Source organism: Gorilla gorilla, chromosome 6 (assembly GCF_029281585.2).
Source record: "Gorilla gorilla gorilla isolate KB3781 chromosome 6, NHGRI_mGorGor1-v2.1_pri, whole genome shotgun sequence".
NCBI lineage: Eukaryota > Metazoa > Chordata > Mammalia > Primates > Hominidae > Gorilla > Gorilla gorilla.
This window is the reverse complement of record NC_073230.2, coordinates 97332039-97352493: the sequence shown is the minus strand read 5'-3', so window position 1 is coordinate 97352493 and position 20455 is coordinate 97332039. Positions and strand designations below refer to the sequence as shown.

At 36.2% G+C, this 20455-nt stretch overlaps 2 long non-coding RNA genes across 3 annotated transcripts in view; one reads left to right on the top strand and one right to left on the bottom strand.

The window, feature by feature from the left end:
• LOC134758847 (uncharacterized) overlaps positions 1-20455 on the bottom strand; it is a 144114-nt gene that overhangs the window by 47253 nt on the left and 76406 nt on the right. The window lies entirely within an intron of this gene.
• Positions 1-20455, top strand: part of LOC129523608 (uncharacterized) — a 179167-nt gene that overhangs the window by 145312 nt on the left and 13400 nt on the right. Inside the window, exon 3 of one of the 2 annotated variants that reach the window (XR_010134501.1) lies at positions 9248-9281. This is a non-coding gene — a long non-coding RNA (uncharacterized lncRNA). Of the gene's footprint in view, positions 1-9247; positions 10849-20455 lie in introns of those variants that run through there. The other variant, XR_010134502.1, reaches the window with a different exon arrangement.

Sequence of the window (20455 nt, the reverse complement as noted above, 5' to 3'; positions counted from 1 at the left end):
GACAGCAATAGAAAACTAACACAGCAGGTACATGGAGTTATGTACTGTTACAACAGTAACAGTATGTTACTTGTAATATTGTTTTACAATATTATAACTTGTGAAGTAAGAAGTAGAAAGTTTCAGATGTGAACTAGGAAGTATAAAATGTTCTATTATTGACTCTAAATGTGCTTTTATAAGTTAAGAATATACTTTGTTAGTCCTAGAGCAACTATGTAAAAACAGAATAATAAAAAGATGTTTAGCCAAGACACAAATAGAAGATGGGGCACTAAAAATATTTGATTAACCCAAAAGAAGGCAAGAAATGAACCATGGAAGACTAAAAAAAACCCAAGAGACAAATGGAAAACCAACAACAAAAGGGTAGACTTAAACCCAACCACATAAAAATTACATTAAATGTAAATGGACTGAACCATTCAATTAAAAGGAAGAGATTATTGGGCTGGATAAAAACAGAAAGACCAAACAAGATGCAGCCTATAAGAAATGCATACAGCTATATAAAAATTTTAAAGTAAAACAATGGTAAAAATGTGTATTATGCAAATAGTAATCATAAGGAAATTCATATGAAATAGTAATTTAAGACTTTAAGAGAAAATATATTAGGGTATTATAAAAGATAAAGAAGGGCATTTTATAATGATATGACTTCCCATGCCCCTAAATATTCTTCCACTGAATGAGAGCTTCAAAATTTATAAAACAAAAACAGACAGAATCAAGGGAGAGAAATAAGCACATTTGCAACCATAATTAGAGATTTTAACACAAATCTCTTGGTAATTGAAGAGACAAGTAGGCAAAAAAATTAAGACATGAAAGACCTGAACAAACTATTAAGCAAATTTACCTAATTAACTTTTATAGAGCACTATATCCAATAACTGAAAAAATATATTAATTTCTAGTGCACATGAAATATTCACCAAGAGATACTGGGCCATAAAATAAATCTCAACACATTTCAACAAAGCATGTTCTCTGACTAGATAGAAATTACATTAATAACCATAAATAATTTGTCACAAAAATGGAAATAAAATTACACACTTTTCAGTAACCCATGGGTTAAAGAAGTAATGAAAAGGGAAATTAGAAAATAAAAGTGAAAGATAATGAAAACACAAAATATCAAAATCTGTGAGATATTTAAAGCAGTGCTGATAAATTCATTGCTTTTGCGCTTATTCTAAAAAATAAAGTTTTAAAAATCTATTTCAACTTTTAAAAACTAGAAAAAGGAGAGCAATGTAAATAAGAAAAAGGACATAATAATGACAAGGGCAAAAATAAGGAAATGAAAAAACAGACTGTACCCGAGAGAGAGAAGGAACATAGATTTTCAATATCAGAAATGAAAGAGAAGTATACTACAGATGCTAATGAAAACTAATAGGAAAATATCACCAACATAAAATAGTGAAATACCTTGAAAAATACATCTCACCCAATCTGACTCAAAAAATAAAAAATGTAAATAGCCCTATATCTATCAAGAAATTAAATTCATAATTAAAATTATAAGCATATATTAAAATTCACAATTTAAAACCTTCTAATTTATTTTCAAACATTGGTATTTTAATAACACAATTTCTATCAATAACACCAACTTTACATCATCTCTTTCAGAATTCCAATAAGCATACAAAATGTTGCTCAGTATTGTTAGCCATTCCTCTAAGTGTAAATTACAACCAAAAATCATACCAGTTCCTACCCATTATAATAGCTAAAATTAAAAAGACTGACAATTCTTAAGTGTTAGTAACAATGTGTAGCAAGTGGACGTCTCCTAGATTCTGTTGGGAGTGTGTAAAACCACTTTTGAAAATAGTGTGACAATTTTTTATATACAGTTATATGTCACTTAAAAATGGGAATACATTCTGAGAAATATATCATTAGGTGATTTCCTTATTGTGAGAACATCATAGAGTGTATGTATGTGCACACCTAGATGATATAACCTACTACACACCTAGGCTAAATGGTACATCCAAACATAGAAAAAGTACAGTAAAACTGTAAGTATAAAGTTTTAAAGACGGTGTACCTGTATAGGGCACTTACCATGAACAGAGCTTGCAGGACTGGCAGTTGCTCTGGGTGAGTCAGTGAGTGACTGGTGAATGAATGTGAAGGCCTAGGACTCACTGTAAACTAAAGAGACTTTATAAATACTATACACTTAGCCTACATTTAATCTATTTTTTAAAAATTTCAGGCCCAGCATGGTGGCTCAGCACTTTGGGAGGCCAAAGCAGGAGGGTTGCTTGAGGCCAGGAGTTTGAGATGAGCCTGGACAACATAATGAGACCTCATGTCTACTGAAAATAAAAGAATTAGACAGGCTTGTTGGCGCTTGCCTGTAGTGCCAGATACTGGAGGGACTGAGGTGAAAAGATCCTGTAAGTCCAGGAGTTTGAGCTTGCAGTGAGCTATGATCATGACACTGCACTCCAGCCTGGGTGACAGAGCAAGACCCTGTCTCAAAACAAACAAACAAACAGCAACAACAAAAAGAAGTTCTTTCTTCAATAACATATTAACTTTAGCTTACTGTAACATTTTTACTTTATAAATTTTTAATTTTTTTAGCTTTTAGACTCTTGCAATAACACTTAGCTTAAAACACAAACACACGGTACAGCTGTACAAAAACATTTTCTTTCTTTATATCCTTATCCTATTTTTAAAATGTTTCTTTTTCACTTTTAAAACTCTTTTTTTAAAAACTAAAACAAAAACACACATATTAACCTAGGCCTACACAGGGTCAGGATCATCAAGACATCATGGGGCAATAGGAAATTTTCAGCTCCCATTTAATCTTATGTGACCACCATCCTATATGCAGTTCATTATTGACAAAAACGTCATGGTGTGACCTATGACTGTAGTCAAATATGAATTTCCCATGTAACTGAGCAACTCTACTCTTCATCATTTACCCAGGAAAGAAAACATTTTGCCAAAGTATTAGATGAAGAGTCATTTTCTATGAAGAATAAGTATTCAATAATCATTTCCAGCGTTCCCCACTATTATCCTGGACTAGATGAATATAAAAGATATATTATCTGCCTTATGGAAACTGCCTTCTAAGATTAAAAAATAACCAAAATATACTTGAATTTCAAAAATTTAAAATCCACTTTGAATTGTACTTGCACAAATTTTCATTTTTACATAATAGATCTAACTAGTTAGGGAGCTGTTTCTTTCTTGATGGCCTATCCAAGAAATAATTTTCTTTAATTTCTAGGCTCTTGAAATGATTGATGAATCTGTAGAAGAGCTTTCTGTGCTAGTTCTCAGTGAATCACCGGGAAGACTCATGAGTTTCTTTTAACATTTCAAAGCTATTCAAAAGTGCAGTCCAGTTTGGTAATTGAAAGAGTGATTATTCTCTTTGTGAATTATATAGCTTCTCTGTTTTCTCTTATTCTTTGGTTATTTTATCCCCACTTGTCTATTTCTCCATTGGAAAAGAGGCTTGGACACTAGAAGAAAGCCAGGTCATAGTTAAGTAAATATGTTTACTTGGCAAATACCTCAATTTGTGGGGAGAAATGAACACTGTAGTTTAAATAATGGTTTTAGAATTATCTTAAAATTTTTTTATGACAAGGTTCGTATCTTGACACTATTGATGTGGGGTGTGTGTATGTTGGGGTGGGGGAGGAAAGAGTGTTGGTTATAATAAACAGTAGACTCAATAGTTCGAACATAAAACATAAAACTAGTTTTATTTTTAAAAACTGTTACTTGTCAAAGTAGACTTTTTTTTCTCCTGTTTAACATGCTACCTCTTAGTCATGGAGTAGCTATGAGCACAACCAATGTCATTCTTTAAAAAATTATTCCAATGGGGGCAATACTGGTCTTCGGAAGGAAAGCCTACACTTGATGCAATAATATATGGTTAACAAATTCACAATTGAGTGACTTTTCTTGCAGCTGTGGTTCAAATTATAGGCATTTCAGATGTTTAATGGTGACTTTAATTTACTGTGAGGAAGTGTATGATGAGCATCTGGAAGGACATGATTTTACTTTAATCATTTTGATTTAGGTGACAGTAATTACAAGTATCATCATGGTCTGTAGAGAAAACATTGGTTTTACTGTTACCTGCCAGGACTTGTTTCCATCCTTTACCAGGGCATTTTTTTCTTGGACCAGGAGGAGTTAAATCATCATTCTGAAATTTCCTTTGCTACTTAAGTGCCTGGCATGATCATGGATTCATAATAATGGAACAAATTGATGAGTTTACTTAGCCAAAATGACTACGGTTTAAAAGATTAGGAATAATGGTGTTTAAGTTAACTGGGAAAAGCAGTGTTAATCTGCCCCAGAAACTTTACAGCTAAGTAGATGCAGCAATTTGAAAGACCTTGAAGTAACATAAACTGCTTCTGACTGTGCAGGTAGTTTTAGGAAAAGTTTCACTAAGTGCTTAGCCAAGAAGGCATTAAGTATGGAATGAGGCAAAAGCCTTTCTCTTAGCTCTTCAGTCATTCTATTTCCTGTTTTAACAAATACAAAAAAGAGACTTAAACTCAACAACAAAATATGTCAGCTAACTAAGAGGTTTTTCAACCCAGAGGGGCTATTCAGAAGATAGGAATAAACATACTTCAATATGGAGACATCATTAAGCATATGTAGCACATGGCAGATATCAATAATATTTATTGAATGAATATATGAAAATACCACCAATCAAAACTTTATTAGAAGTCAGTTGTTGAACAGCTACTAGATTGTAAATTTATCTTACAAATATGAGAATCATGGTTTAAAAAATATGTGGAATCCCCTAAAGACTACTTCTCCATTGAAAAGATCCAATTCTGTTCTTGGCTCAGCTAATATCGTTCTTCTGGGCTCTCTGCGTCTTATATTTTTTTATCTGTAATATGGGGGCCACAGCATATTTTCTTTCTACATCACTAAGTTGTGGTGAAGATCACTTGAGCAAATAGCAATGTGTCAGAAACCGAAGAGAGTTGAAAGATGTAGTGTTTTCTATATTATTCTATTTATGTTTTCCCAGGTACTCCCTTTTCTCTTGTTCCTCTCCCACATAAATACTGCTGATAGGGGCAGGAGGCAGACATATCCCTAGGCAGATGAGGCGGGTTTCTGGTGAAACCCCACCTTCAAACCAAAGACACTTTAAAACCTGAAAGCCAAGCTACAAGTCTTGATAAATCAATGGACCAGATTCAGAATCTCTCTTCCCGTGTGGCGCACTTTCCTCTGATAGATCTCTGCCCTTCTCCTATTTTACATATACCTACCCTTCCCTAGCTGGGTTTTTACACCATCATACCCATCTTTGAGTGCTGTCTTTGTTTTAGCCTTTTTTACATACTCACAAATCAATCAGCATGCACTCCCTTATTCTGAGCCCCTAAAAACCCCGGATTCATCCACACTTTGGGACTGCCCGCCTTTAGGTGGGAAGAGACCACCCAACTTCGGAGAGGGGGCTGCCTTGTGGGGTCCTCTCTCTGCTGAGACCTGTTGCTCAGTAAAACTCTCCTCACCTTCAGTTGTCAGTGTAACCTCTTTATTCTTGGAAGTGAAACAAGAACTCGGGACCTGCCAAAACTGAGTACCAGAAAGGCTGTAACACTGTAGCCCTCCATCCTCTGCCAGAGGTGGGAAGCCATCCCACATTACGCGAAGACACCCCACATCACGGGAAGCCGTGGCAGGGCTAGGCCAGCCCCAGAGCCGTGGACAAGAACAGGGCAACGGGACTAAAAGAGCTGTTAGCACACTGTAAAACACCCCCCTGGGCTTCAGGGTTGCTGGCATCCCTGTTCAGGTGACACAGCATTCCCCTCCTCCAGACTCCACGCCCAAGGCAGAAGCAGGTTGTGGCATACCCAGCCCAGCTGCGGGCTGAGCGCGGATCCCGTGGCGAGTGTGGGATCTGCGCAGGAGTGCAAGCCAAGCGCAGTTCACTGGGCTGGGTGGAGAGGGTACCTCCTCTGGTGAGTCCGGGGCTGAGCCAGGCACAGGCAGGGGCATCACTGGCCATGGAGGTCTCCAGCTGGTGAAGTGGCTCTGAGAAAAATCCTGCACAACTGCTAAAGGTATTTGAGATCCAGGCAGTGTGTTTTTTTCTGGGCGTTATAAATAAGCCATGCTTTTGGTCCTGAGGTCACTCAGAGGTTATACTCAATTATTCCAGAGTCAATTAGGCCCAGTCCTGTTTAGCTAGGTTTGCTCTCTCTTGGGCTGTTTGTCTTGAAGCAATTTTTCTCCATATTAGCACCTCTTTCTAAGGATACATAGCAGAAATTAAAGAACGCCAACATCATATTTTCTTAGAGTTTAAAAAAAGGCATTAGGGACCTCAGCACAGACCGTCCTGTTACCTAAGCATAAGGTCACACAAAGTTCCTTGGTCATGAGAGACCACATCTGGATATAGCAAAGCTGAGTACAGTGAGCCGAGATCGCGCCACTGCACTCCAACCTGGGCAACAGCGAGACTCTGTCTCAAAAAAAAAAAAAAAAAAAAGCTGAGTATTCCCCAGCTCCCTATCCAGTGCTTTTCTCATGACTCCAGTCTAATTAGTCTGGTAAAGATGCTTTTGGCATAGAGGAGTTGAAGGTCTTAGTTGAAGTGGGGGTAATCATTTTGCCCTGTCTTTTCTACCATCTTTGCCTGGGTATTTGATAGGTGACTTTGAATGTGGAGTCTCAGAACCTGTAGTGAAGATTTTTAAAACTATGAACTCTGCAGGTCCTGGTTTTGTCCTTTAGTTCATTATTTGGAATCCATAAAACACAGATTCTATGAAGAGAAACTCCTAATGCCAGATGCTTTTAGTGGTTAGGTTATTATTATTTTTTAAAGTAGCAACTTCCAGACTCTACTCAATGTATATCCTGGACTTATAAATTATGGAATTTGTACTTAAGTACAAATTTATTTTGTACTTTTTTGTTTATTTTACGGAAATTTGAACTAAATATTCCCCAGGTAAAGGTATCATGATGGATGGAGGTCTCCCAACATAATTTCCTCCTTATCCAATTAGTCTACCAATCCTGCTAATCCCGTTCACCCTGCCAGCGCCTGGTTTAGGAAAAGCATGTGATCTGATTGTAACCAATGATCCATTAAGGAAGGTCTGCTAGGTGGGGTTGGGAATTATGGGAAAGATTTCCTTGCTCCTAAAAAGTTAACAAGGAAGACATGGCCCCTTTTCTTTCTCTAGACACAGTTATATCTGGATGTGATGCCTAGAACTGCTACAGCCATGCTGATGTCTGCCTGAGAATGAACCCGACCAGAAAGCACTGTAGACCCAAAGTGGGTGTCAGAGAGGTAGAGACAGAGACCTGAGAAACTGTGTCTTTGGGAAATAATTATTTTAACCTGTTTAATAGAGGTTTTCTGTTAACTGCAGCTGAAGGCATTCTAATTGAAAATGTGGGTGACAGAAATTCTAACTTTATCCTTGATAACCCACGCTCACACCCTCATCTCTGAAAATGCTTTGAAAAATGTAGTTTGCTGATACATGGCCATTCTCTGTGAATTTCTCTCTAAGGAAATGTGGCTCTCAGAACACAAAAATAAAAATTATTTATAAAGACCCTTCCTAGATAATCTACTCTGCTTCAGGTGGGTTGGATAAAGGATAGAATTAGTTCAGGTATTAGAGAGAAAAGTCAACCAACAAGTCTATTAAGTGTCTACTTGTGCCCAGTATTTTACCCAAAACTTAATCGAGTAGATAAATTATTTGTATTTTTTCTTGAGAAAGATTGTTCATACTTGATTATTAGTTTCTAAAGAAAGTATTCTTAATTCCAAGCCTAATAGCTCTTATGTCATTAGTTTCTAGTGCAGAGAAATGTACTTGATGAATTTGTGTTGACTTTTTTTTTTTTGCTAGCCAGTATGAAAGTTGCCAGTCCCTGACAAAATCAGCACTAAAACTATTTTTCATGAGTAATAACAATAATATTCTTTTTTAAATAGCACCTTTAATCCAAGAATCTTAAGCCTATATAAACATTCACTCAACAATACACTCAAAATCTCAGTATTTGGTTGATGGGGAAATTAACCTAGATGCAAGAACACGGAAATAAAAATAGATCCTAGAATACTGACTCACAATAGTCTTTCAGTCTATTGTCCCCACCTAACTATTCAAGAAAAATAAAAAGTACAGCGGCTTCAGCAGTATAAACAACTAAGCTTTTCCATCCCCAGCTGATGATTCATTATTTCCCTTTTCCTGCTGTTTAAAATTATTTTTTATTTTTATTACATTTTATTTTTGACAGTGAGAGATCTAAATGTCAAAGGGTAAGGAAATTGAGCTGGTTAAAACTATCTAAATTTCTTGCATCTGCAAAAAATGATTTGGCAATATTTGAGGAGTGAGGTTTCTTTAGATACTTACAGAGCTTCCTGTTGGGCTAAAGTATTGTCAAAACAATTTTTTTCTTGGTTCTTAAGTAATTCTCTTTATAAATTGAAAGGGAAGAGAAATTGGAATCAAATTTTATAAGAATAAGAAATAATAATGCATTAACTTTCCAATATTCTGAAGTTCACCAGATTATAAGGAAAGCTTTGAACTCCACGATTTGGGACTTAGGATAAGCAGAAGCTAGGTAGAAGTCCATCTTTGACCAACAATATAAGTTTTTAAGAAAATTTACTGACCAGGGGTAGTGGCTCATGCCTGCAATCCCAGCACTTTGGGAGCCTGAGATGAGTGGGTTGCTTGAGGTTAGGAGTTGGAGACAAGTCCGGGTAATATGGCAAAACCCCGTTTCTACCAAAAGTGTTCAAATTAGCTGGGCATGGTTGCACACATCTGTAGTCCCAGCTACTCGGGAGGCTGAGGTAGGAGGATTGCTTGAGCCTGGAAGGTCAAGACTGCAGTGAGCTGTGATTATGCCATTCATTGCACTCCAGCCTGGGTGACAGAATGAGACCCTGTGATATAGTTTGGCTGTGTCCTCACTCAAATCTCTCATTGAACTGTAATAATCTCCACCTGTTAAAGGTGGGGCCAGGTGGAGATAATTGAATCATGGAGGTGGTTTCCCCCATACTGTTCTTGTGGTAGTGAATAAGTCTCACCAGATCTGATGGTTTTATAAATGAGAGTTTCCCTGCAAAAGCCTTCTTGCCTGCCCACCATGTAAGATTTGACTTTGTTCCTCCTTTGCCTTCCAGCATGATTGTGAGGCCTCCCCACCCACATGGAATGGTGAGTCAATTAAACCTCTTTATAAATTACCCGGTCTTGGGTATGTCTTTATTAGCAGTGTGAGAACAAACTAATACACCCTGTACCCCAAAAATTTTTTAAAAAGGAAAAAAAAGAAAATTCATAGTAAAACTAAGATTTTATGATATTGTATTTGACAGATGACAAACTTTTTGAATACAAACAAATGAAAATTAATAAGCTAATTATAAATTAGCAATTTTCCTTATTAAAGTAAACTCATTAGGGTCTTGACATGACAACATTTAGATGAATCCATTGTTGGTGATTGATGATTACTCTAATTTCCTAAAGACTTGGAATTGAAAGATCCTCACAGAAATCAGTAAGAATGCATTTTTTAAAGGTAATTTTACTTATTCAGTTTTGGTACTCTTCCATTTGGGTCTATGTTAGCCAGGGGTCTGAGTCAGTCTATAAAGCATCATGTGAACACGGCCGGTCAGCTCTCAGAAAGCAGTTTCACAGTGAAGATCTAACTAAAATATCCCCATCACATTTTCCTGCTGCTGAGTTCACAAAGAGAGCACAGAGGCAAATGTGGGTTTTCCTTTAGTTTACATTTTCAGCCTTCCATCAATAACTCTCAGCCATCCTTGTCAGGGACCTACGCTGAAGCTGTGATTTCATAAATTGCATAAAAGGATTCATTAATGCTGAAGTTTAATATGAAAATCAACATATCACAGGAAACATTCTAGATTTAGTAGGTGGTGTCACTTACAATTTAGTGGAATGCCAAATCATATGTTTTATTGGAGATATACTTTATTTTTTATATTAGGCAAGATCTGTCCATCTGTTATTCTGGTTTTTAAACTTGCTCTGAAATAATAACTGATGGGTAATTTCTAATTTTCAAGGAACTTTATTATTACATCGAGTGCTCACAACTTCCCTATGAAATAACTTGGAAAAACATTATTATCCCCACCATTGTCACTTGCCCTTGGTGGCTCAGCTGTTTAGCTGGCATTAGAATCCAGTCTCCTGATTTTTTATCCATTGATCTTTTTTTCTCCATCATTGTAACTTTCTTACAATCCTGAAATATGTGTGGATTATCCCTCACCTAACTCATTTATGTTAAAATATTGTCACTATCATCTTTATTTTCCTGTACTGTCTCCGTAAGAACTGAATCACCACATAAATCCCCATTTCTAGGCATAATATCTCTTTAGTGTTGCTATAAATTATTCAATAGATTTATCCTGCTTCTCAAAGGCTGATGAGCTTCACCTTGGAGATCATCTCCCCACTGCATGCTATTATTGTTACCCCACTGGAACAAGTCTGCATGAAAAATCCCTTATAAAATCTTTATAATCTGAAATTGCTATAAATTACCCCATTCAGGAAGGAGAAAATAATAAAACATATCCACACCATACCCAGATTTTTGAAATGGTTGAGCCAACTTTACTACTCTACCATGGAAGAAATCCAAAGATCAACAAACCCAGGCCCTCTGTAAGTCTCTTCATTATTATGTCTCTGCTATCACAAAGTACTTTATCTGGCATCAAAATTACATTAATACTCTATTCACATTGCTCTTGCAAGAAACAAATACTTCTTTGTGTCTGAGTTTTCCACCTGGTTGCCCTGATGAAACATATGCCATTGGAGGACAAATATATTGATGCAAGTGAAAAAGAGCAAATTAATTCCAGAACCTAGTTAGAGATAAAAGATGCCATCTCCTTATTTCCTGAAATGCAGCTTATATAAAATGCCACACTGGGCTTAATTTGTGGAGAAAAAGCATGCTGCAACTTCATAACTGACAATTTTTCTAACTTGACATTTTGTTCATTCCAAAAATGCTGAACCAAATTGTGGGCAACTTCTTCCCACCACTTCTGGCAAACCCATTCAGTAACTCTTGATGTTATTATTGAAGATGAATGAGCCACCCAAGGTTTTAGAAACTCAATTCCAAAAAAATCTCTATAAGATTTTGGTACAAATGCAAAGAGCCAAATTTTGAAATTTCCTGGATCTGCAAAAATATTTTTTCCTGGGAGGACTTGCAATGCTTCCTTTCTGGTTAAGCTGTGATTCTACAAACTTTCCTTGAAAACTGTGGTACTCCTGCCAGAAATTGAAGAATGAAAGGAAGAAACTGTAAACCCTTAAAAATAGTTATCTAGAATAATTATCAGTAAGTACAGATTTCATTGAGTAATTACTTGCTGGAACACTTGATCTAATAGGAGAGATTTTTGCAAAAGAATAAGATTATTTCATTCTCAATCAGCACATCTAAGCCACTCAGCTTCCACATTTCAGACTGAAGCTGAGGTAACTCTTTCCCAAATACTTGATGAAAAGTGAAAAACTAAAACAAGTTTCAACAGTTATGCAGGGCACAATCTGAATGAGTTCAGAAGATTTGTGTCTTATTATTTTCATTGAATTTACTTGTAACAGCATACAAGTTTAGACATAGACTTGGATATTTCCACAGTGTCTGGAAGAAACAGCATACTGGCCCTGAAATGCTGATATGACATTCATTCTCTGAAAATAGCACACACCTCTTCCGTCATCATGAAGCCCAGTTCCCGATGTATATAGGGCAATTCATAAATAATGAATGGATGAATAAATAGGAATAGAGTGTTTGCTGTTTGGTAAATTGTGCCTTCCTTCTCTTGGGAGACATAACCATTCATTTTCATACAGAGAGCCCTTGAAAAAATAATTTGAGCTTGATGCTAAGGGTCAAATGAGAGTTAGGAGAAGTGGAGCAAAGGATGCAAACAGTGCTAGTCATACCTTAACTAAACTGGTAGTCATTTCCTATTCCTACTTTGGAATTTGTCTCCACATTAGTTCTCTTTAAGGAAAAATAACAGGAAATTCATGCTTTAACTGCTACTTAAAAACTAAAATGAAATGAACCAAAAGAAACAACAACACCACCACCAAAACAATCCTAGACCTTAATCCTTTTCTGGAATTTGAAAGTCGGTCTTGAAATACTTTGGTTCACAGCATTTTGAAGTTGAACAGAAGCACACTATTCCTGGGTTAGAAGGACTTTTGCAGGTTTGCAGAAGGTTTTTATATATCCGGCAGATAAAAGTCTCTCTTTGGTAATATTTGCCAGCCCATCTGATCTCTCCCCATGTGCAGAATTCCCATTGGCTTTAAAGGGATTTTGACTAGAAGTAAGACGTAAAATCCCAGATCCCACCAAGCACTTAGAACAAAGGAATACATTTTTATTCTACTTTGATTTCCTAGTTACAAATATTTTCTAACTTGTTAGAATCAATTAAGAGGTAAATTATATCATGTTAAAAGAAGAAAATGGAGGAATCTAATGGATCTTAAGTGTCACAATTCAAACACATCGGAATGAGTCTTCTGATCCAAATTGGGTTTGTGGCTGGTCAAGCAACAACAAAGAGGGAGGAGTAAAATATAAATAGCTCTGTATAATAAAAAGAGATAGATTACTGTATGACCAGAGTTACTAATTGTAGGATAATATGTGACTGACAACAATGGTTTTGCTTTATAGACAGAATTAGGTATGAGGCTTATGTCATTGCTAGTAGTAATTGAGGTTGGAGAGACTCAGGGAAGGGCTGCTAGGAGAGAAAGAGGAATTTGCCAAATCTATTGAATACCTATTACAGGTCTACTATAGTCACTGTGTTAATAGTTCAAGAACAAATTATACAGAGATGTAATTGTTTATAAACACAGTTTCATCCTATGCTTTGTCTCATTTTAATTTTTTAAAACTTTTTAAAAATTTCAGTAGTTTTGGGGGAACAGGTGATGTTTCATTACATGGATAAGTTCTTTAGTGGTAATTTCTGAAATTTTGGTGCATCCATCACCCAAGCAGTGTACACTGTACCCAACGTCTAGTCTTTCATCCCTCATCCCCCTCCCATCCTTCCCTCTGAGTCCCAAAGTTCATAATTCTTATGCCTTTGAATCCTCATAGCTTAGCTCCCACTTACAAGTGAGAAAATATGCTGTTTGGTTTTCCATTCCTGAGTTACTTCAGTTAAAATAGTGGTCTCCAATTCCATCCAGGTTGCTGAGAATGCCATTATTTAATTCCTTTTTATGGCTGAGTAGCATTCCATAGTATATACATACCACATTTTCTTTATGCACTCATTGATTGATAGGCATTTGGGCTGGTTCCATATTTTTGAAATTGAAAATCACATTGCTATAAACATGCATGTGCAAGTGTCTTTTTCATATAACGACTTCTTTTCCTCTGGGTAGATGCCTAGTAATGGGATTGCTGGATCAAATGCTAGATCTACTTTGAGTTCTTTAAGAAATCTCTATACTGTTTTTCATCATGGTTGTACTAGTTGACATTCCCATCAGCAGTGTAAAAGTGTTCCCTTTGCACCACATCCATGCCAACATCTGTTGTTATTTTTATTTTTTAATTATGGCCATTCCTGCAGGAGCAAGGTGGTATCGCATTGTGGTTTTGATTTGCATTTCCCTAGTAATTAGTGATGTTGAGCATTTTTTCATATGTTTGTTAGCCATTTGTATATCTTCTTTTGAGAACTGCCCATTCATGTCCTTTGACCACTTTTTAATGGAATTATTTCTTTTTTCTTGCATATTTGTTTGAGTTCCTTGCAGATTATGGATATTAGTCCTCTGTTGGATGCATAATTTGCAAAAATTTTCTCCTACTCTGTGCATTTTCTGTTTACTCTGTTGCTTGTTTGTTTTTCTGTGCAGAAGCGTTTTAGTTTAATTAAGTCCCATCTGTTTATGTTTGTTTTTATTGCATTTGCTTTTGGGTTCTTGGTCATGAACTCTTTGCCTAAGCCAATTTCTAGAAGAGTTTTTCCCAGGTTATCTTCTAGAATTTTTATGGTTCTTGTCTTAGATTTAAGTCTTTGATCCATCCTCAGTTGATTTGTGCGTACAGTGAGAGATGAAGATCCAGTTTCATTCTTCTACATGTGGCTTGCCGATTATCCCAGCATCATTTGTTGAATAGGCTGTCCTTTCACCATTTTATGCTTAGGAATAGGCACACAGACCAATGGAACTAATGGACAGAGCCCCCCCACCCCCAAGTCAAAAGAATTGAGGTTTATTCCCCGTCTTGTCTTTAATGCACTGGGGGCCTTTGGTGATTAGTGGACAACTTCAGCCTGCATATCAACTGGAGCACTAAAGGGCTTACTCATGTACACTAACTCAGGTTCAAAAACTGGCTATTGTTGAGGAAGAGCCAAACAAGTTGCAATTGAATTAACACTTTTAATGCATTCAAGTGGCTCATTATAAAGCCCAAATAGTTGTAAGATTTAACTCTTGATATACTAGTTATCATGGTTGTGAGATATTTTTTCCTGTCTGCTAAAGTTAATTGTCATCTATAAAACTCTAAACTTACATCCTTTTATTCTTTGTCTAGAAATTATCTCAGGAAATTAACCTATATAAATTCTGGCTATAAAAGTTGTTCACCATAATGTTATTTATAATGGCTCCCAAATTTAAAGGACCATAAATATCCACAAATGTGATATTTGTTAAATAAAGTTGAAATGAGATATAATGGGAGATGACCTTTTATTATTATTAATTTTTACTTTTCAAATTTTAAATTGAAGAATTATAGATGTATATATTTATGGATTACAAAGTAATGTTATGATTTATGAATAAATGTGGAATAATTAAAACTAATTAACATATCTATCACCTGAAATGTTTATTTTTTTGCAGTGACAACATTTAAAATTTACTCTCTTAGTGATTCTGGAATGTATAATACATCATGTTTTATGATATTCACCATGCTGTGCAATATATCTCAAAGGAAAAAAATCCTTATTAGTCCTATTTGAGGCTTTCTGCCCTTTCACCATCATCTTCCCTTCTCTCCCACCCTCCCAGCCTCTGGTAGCCACCATCCTACTCTCTGCTTATTTGAGTCTGATTATCTTAGATTCCATGTTTGAGCACATGTGCTATTTGTCTTTCTGTGCCTAGCTTATGTGGGAGATGATTTTTTTTAATGAAAAAATGCCAGCAAAAATGGTAGTAGGAAACTCGAAGGGCCCATCGCTCAATAGAAACCCCGAAAAGACTAGAAAACACTGTCAGAATCAACTTTGTCAGAACTCTGAAAAATTATCAGACTTAAAGCAGCCAAGCAAATGCTTAACCAAAAAAGGGGTAACTAAAACCTGGTAAGAGAGCTTTGTGGCATTTTAACTTACCTTTGTTTCCACCCCCTCTAGTGTGATGGCATTGAAGATGGCAATCCAGTTCCTGATGTGTGTTCCTCGTGATGGTGGGAGCAAAGTGAATTTTGTTTTCAAATAACTGTCATTGTCAGTTTTGACCTATCAAGTGGCTCCCTGAAACACTAACACAGAAAGCATGCCTCTATTGTGCTTAACTTGGAACTCTCTCAGGGTTGAGAAATGGCTATGAAACTGAACAGCTACTGTCACTTAGGGCAAAGGAGATCAGTTGGGGTAAACAATAGACACACTGAAAAGCCTGGAAAGAAAAGCTGGGTAGTAAGATGTTTTGGAGTATAAAGACTTCAAAAAGGTTTTTAAAATTATGGAAATTTAGTCATACACATGCCCAGGATGGGCACATACTCCTAATATATCTGAGAACATCCTAAGCTTTTACCTCTGGCTGACCTTCAAGTTCCACATAGGCAGGAAATGAAGGCAAAGGCAGAGTTGTAAACTTTCCAGCTGAATAGTTAAAGTGTGCACTAACATAAACACAAATACACACAGAGCTCAGTTCCAAAAGACTAGAAGGCTTCATTTGTTTGTTTGTTTTGTGTTCGTGTGTGTGATTCCAAGTGTTTAAGGAAATCTCTGTCAAATCACTAGCTAACCACTAAGTTAATAGAATAGAGATTTTAGAGACCACACATGACAAAGAATATAGTCTTTACAAAAATAGTTTAGAAAATTGACTTAACAAATAAATATAACCCACCACAAGTAGCAACAAGAAACCCTGGGAAAGGGGGAGAGTCTGATTTCTAGATTTCCCATATTATAATATTCAAAATGCCCTGTTTTTTTTGTTTGAAATTATGAGGCATGCAAAGAAACAAGAAAGTATGGCCCATTCACAGGAACAAAAGAAATTAACAGAAACTATCCCTGAGGAAGCCCAGCCATTGGACTTAATACACAAAGCTTTTAAAGCAATTGTCTTAAATATGCCCAAAGAGTTAAAGAAAGCCATGGACTAAGAACTAACAAAAATTGAGATTAATTCTCAATAAACATAGAATATCAGTAAGGAGCTAGAGCTTATAAAAAGGAACCAAATGGAAATTCTGGAGATGAAAAGTACAATAACTGAAATGAAAAATTCACTAGAGGGACTCAATAGCAGATCTGAGCAAGCAAAAGAAAAAGTAAATTTGAAAGTAAGTTAATGGAAAGTATTCAGTTGGTGAGCAAGGGAAAAAAAGGAACAAGGAAAAATGAACAGCACCTCAGAGTGCCATGTGACACTATCAAGCTTACCAACATAAGTATAATGATGGACCAGGGGTAAGGGGAGAAAGGAACAAAAATAATATTTTAAAAAATAATGGCTAAAAATGTCCCAAATTTGATGAAAGACATAGATCTATACCTCCAAGTAGCTGAACAAACTCTAAATAGAATAAACTCAAAAAGTTTCACAGTCAGATACATTATAATCAAACTGTTCAAAGACAAAGAGTGTTTTTTAAAGCATTAAGAGGCAAGCAATTTGTTATGTACTGGGGATCCTCAATAGGATCAACAACTGGTATCTCATCGGAAACCATGGAGGCCAGAAGGCAGTGGAATGAGATATTTAAAGTGCTGAAAGAAAAAACTATCAGCTAAGAGAGCCATATCTAGAAAAACCATCCTTCAAAAGTGAAGGATATATTAGGGCATTTCCAGATAAAAGCTGAGGGAATTCATCACTCTGCTTATAGACCTGCCCTACAAGAAAATCTAAAATGAGTCCTTCAGGCTGAAATGAAGGGCACTAGATAGTAACTTGAAGCCATACAAATATATAAAGAACACTAGTAAAAAGAATTAAATATGTAAATATAAGAGCCAGTATTATTGTATTTTTGGTTTGTAATTCCTTTTTTAAATGACTTAAAAATCCACAAAACAATAATTATAAATCTATGTTCATAGACACACTATGTATAAAGATGTAATCTGTGATGATAACAAGACAAAGGGTAAGGGACAGAAGTATATAGGAGAGTTCTTTATCCGATTGAAGCTCAGTTGATATTAATTAAAACTATGTTGTTGTACATATAAGATATATAATTGTAATCCCTAGGGTAACCACTAAGAAAATACTTGTTTAAAGATAAAGAAAAGCAAAAGTAAAATCAAAACAGTGCACTAGGAAAAAATCAGCTAAACACAAATGTAGGCAGTCATAGAGGAATTGAGGAACAAAAATGATATAAGACATGTAGAAGACAAGTAGCAAAATGGCAGAAGTAGATCCTTCCTTATCATCAATTATTTTAAATGTAAATTGATTAAACTCTCCAATTAAGAGACAGAGATTGGCAGAAGGGATTTAAAAAAACTGACCCAACTTGTACTGTCTACAAAATACTCACATTAGATTCAAAGGAACAAATAGGTTGAAAGTGAAAGTATGGAAGAAATATATTCCTTGCAAACAGTAGCCAAAAGACAGTGGGACTTCTTATATTAATGTCAGATAAATTGATTTTAGGTCAAAATTGTTACAAGAGACAAAGAAGGATATTATATATAGACAATGTCAATATATCAAGAAGATATAACAATTATAAATTTATACCCACCTAACTACAGAGCCCCAAGATATATTAAGCAAAAATTGACATAATTGGAGGGAGAAATAGGAAATATTACTAATTGTTGGAGACTTCAATTCCCCACTTTCAACAGTGGGTGAAACAACTAGCCAGAAGATTAATAGGGATATAAAGGATTGGAAAAACACTATAAACCAACTAGACCTAATAGACATATACAGAACATTCCACACAACAACACATATGCACATAAAACATTCGACAGGATAGACCATATGTTAGGCTGCAAAATGCATATTAACAGATTTTAAAACATTGAAATTATAGGCCGGGTGTGGTGGCTCACACCTATAATCCCAGCACTTTGGGAGGCTGAGGCAGGTGGACCACTTGAGGTCAGGAGTTCAAGACCAGCCTGGCCAACATGGTGAAAACCTGTCTCTACTAAAAATATGGAAATTAGCCAGGTGTGGTGGTGCACACCTGTAATTCCAGCTGCTTGGGAGGCTGAGGTGGAGGATCACTTGAACCCAAGAGGCGGAGCTTGCAGTAAGCCGAGATTGCACCACTGCACTCCAGCCTGGGTGACAGAGCAAGACTCCATGTTTAAAAAAAAAAAAAAAAGAAAAAAAGGAAATTATACAAATTATCTTCTGTGACCAAAATGGAATAAAATTAGAAATCAATAATAGAAGGAAATGACACTTCACAAGTATATAGAAATTAACACAATCTTAAGCAACTACAATTACAATGGGAAATTAGAAAATACTTTGATATGAATGAGAATGAAAACATGATTCAATGACTCTAATGGATTAAATATAACCACTAAAACTTATATGCAAGTATGTGCATTGATATAGAAAAATGTTGGCCCGGTGCAGTGGCTCATGCCTATAATCCCAGCACTTTGGCAGGCTGAGGTGGGCAGATTGCTTGAGCATGGGAATTTTTTTTTTTTTATACTTTAAGTTTTAGGGTACATGTGCACAATGTGCAGGTTAGTTACATATGTATACATGTGCCATGCTGGTGCACTGCACCCACTAACTCGTCATCTAGCATTAGGTATATCTCCCAATGCTATCCCTCCCCCCTCCCCCGACCCCACAACAGTCCCCAGGGTGTGATGTTCCCCTTCCTGTGTCCATGTGTTCTCATTGTTCAATTCCCACCTATGAGTGAGAACATGCGGTGTTTGGTTTTTTGTTCTTGTAATAGTTTACTGAGAATGATGATTTCCAATTTCATCCATGTCCCTACAAAGGACATGAACTCATCATTTTTTATGGCTGCATAGTATTCCATGGTGTATATGTGCCACATTTTCTTAATCCAGTCTATCATTGATGGACATTTGGGTTGGTTCCAAGTCTTTGCTATTGTGAATAGTGCCACAATAAACATATGTGTGCATGTGTCTTTATAGCAGCATGATTTATAGTCCTTTGAGTATATACCCAGTAATGGGATGGCTGGGTCAAATGGTATTTCTAGTTCTAGATCCCTGAGGAATCGCCACACTGACTTCCACAAGGGTTGAACTAGTTTACAGTCCCACCAACAGTGTAAAAGTGTTCCTATTTCCCCACATCCTCTCCAGCACCTGTTGTTTCCTGACATTTTAATGATTGCCATTCTAACTGGTGTGAGATGATATCTCATTGTGGTTTTGATTTGCATTTCTCTGATGGCCAGTGATGGTGAGCATTTTTTCATCTGTTTTTTGGCTGCATAAATGTCTTCTTTTGAGAAGTGTCTGTTCACGTCCTTCACCCACTTTTTGATGGGGTTGTTTGTTTTTTTCTTGTAAATGTGTTTGAGTTCACTGTAGATTCTAGATATTAGCCCTTTGTCAGATGAGTAGGTCGTGAAAATTTTTTCCATTTTGTGGGTTGCCTGTTCACTCTGATGGTAGTTTCTTTTGCTGTGCAGAAGCTCTTTAGTTTAATTAGATCCCATTTGTCAATTTTGGCTTTTGTTGCCATTGCTTTTGGTGTTTTAGACATGAAGTCCTTGTTCATGCCTATGTCCTGAATGGTAATGCCTAGGTTTTCTTCTAGGGTTTTTATGGTTTTAGGTCTAACGTTTAAGTCTTTAATCCATCTTGAATTGATTTTTGTATAAGGTGTAAAGAAGGGATCCAGTTTCAGCTTTTTACATAAGGCTAGCCAGTTTTCCCAGCACCATTTATTAAATAGGGAATCCTTTCCCCATTGCTTGTTTTTCTCAGGTTTGTCAAAGACCAGATAGTTGTAGATATGCGGCGTTATTTCTGAGGGCTCTGTTCTGTTCCATTGATCTATATCTCTGTTTTGGTACCAGTACC